Source organism: Muscardinus avellanarius (genome assembly GCF_963383645.1).
Source record: "Muscardinus avellanarius genome assembly, chromosome: 1".
NCBI classification, from domain to species: Eukaryota; Metazoa; Chordata; class Mammalia; order Rodentia; family Gliridae; genus Muscardinus; species Muscardinus avellanarius.
Window position 1 is genome coordinate 203,148,548 of NC_137786.1, and position 1,766 is coordinate 203,150,313.

The following is a 1,766-nucleotide window of genomic DNA, read 5'->3' on the forward strand; positions in this document are numbered from 1 at the left end:
ACCAGAAATACCCTCTATTGCATAAATCCAACTATCAGTAATTTAGTGTATTAACATGATAAAAATGCCTTCAAAACTTTAGTTCACAAAGGCCTTGCTTGAGAATATTTGACAATTATCTCAAGGAAAATGTAAAAAAGGCAGGAAAGGAATAGAGAAAAGACTCCGAGAACCGCATATGGGATTTGACTGAAGAAAAAATATAAAAGTAGTACACATAGAAACTAGAATTTTTTTTATATTTCTATCTTTTTGAGTCCAACATTTCTCTCACATATGATTTTTTTGAAACAGGGTCTCACTAGCTTGCTGTGAGTCTCACTAAGTAAGTGAGGCTGGTCTTGAACCTGTGATCCTCCTGTCTCAGCCTCCCAAGTACTAGAATTACAGGTGTGTATACCTGTATGTATATATATTGAATATATATGTATATATATTCAAAATGTGTTTGTTGGGATGGTTTCCCACTCATCTTGATTTAGGGTGGTTTTAGTGCTGCTTTCTCCTAAAAGAGCAACCTCTATAAGCCTTTTCCTCCTGTAGGCCAACGGAGGACCATGGAGCAGCCAACACACACAGCTACCTTTGGTGCATGGCTAAAGATTGTGGTGATTTTGTAGCATCCTGGGCATTTTACATCCATGAAGTAGGGACTGGAGCTCTAGACCAGGCACTCCTTGTGTTTTCTCTTCTCTTCTGGAGTGAGATGAAGAAAAAACTTTGTGATGGGGCATGTTTTTGTGGGGAGGTCTTCACCTATGGAAAGATGGAATTTTTATACATATTCCATTTCCTTCACTGCAAACTGGCTTCCTCTGCTTACGCATAGAAGTGCTGTCCCCAAACATCAGATGACTCATGGTTTTGATTTGCTATGGTAAAACTCCTAGTCTGACAGGCAATAGCTTTTCAACCCTGGATCCCTCTTTATTCTGAACTCAAGTCTTTGTCCTTTGATCTAAGTTATTCTTCAGGCATTTGGGGGGTTGCTATAGTCTGAATATGTGTCCCCCAAATGCCCATGGTTTAAAATATGGATCCCCAGCCAATGGTGCTATCAGGAGGTCATGGGACCTTTAAGAAATGGGGCCTAATAGAAGATTTTAGGTCTTTGGAAATGTGTCCTCCGAGGTGATGGCAGGAATCCTGTCCCTCTCCTCTCTCTCTTTCTTTGCTTCCCAACTGCCAAAAGGTCAGAATCTTGCTCTACCACATGTTTCCTAGTCTGAAAAACTGCCTTGATCAAAGCACAAAAACACCAGGGATAACCAATTATGGACTCAAACCTTCCAAACTGAGGGTCAAGATAAACTTCTTTTTTTAGTTGATGATCTTAGGAATTTGTTACAGCAATGGAAAGCTGATTAACACAGGGGATCATTTCAGTCTGTGGTTGCTAAATTTGATTGAAGTGGCTAAATGGGAAATAATCATCGTCACATTAGGAGAGCTTGGTAAACATGATTTCCTACTTTAGAGACTGTGGTCAAAACAGATTTAAAAAAGAAAACTGAGCCTAGAGGAAAGTGAGTTCACATCACGGATTTAAAAAGATGATGCCAGCAACGACAACTTTAAAAAATCAAAAAAGATAAACAAGCAAAATCTCGAGTTTCCAAGTTAGCCAATACATCTAGAAAAGAAAGAAAGTTTTTAAAGGTGATGAAGGTCAAGAGAATGTATAACAACTTATCCTTAAGCCTCCTGATTAAGATTTGAGATTTGGGAAGCTCTTATTTCTTTTTGTGCTATCAAACAATTCTTAA

General features: G+C 38.6%; 1 pseudogene across 1 annotated transcript; it reads right to left on the reverse strand.

The window, feature by feature from the left end:
• Window positions 1–489: 489 nt before the first annotated feature.
• Window positions 490–643, reverse strand: LOC308276016 (small ribosomal subunit protein eS27-like; annotated as a pseudogene). The gene has a single exon. The product of its transcript is annotated as a small ribosomal subunit protein eS27-like (transcript).
• Window positions 644–1,766: the final 1,123 nt, after the last annotated feature.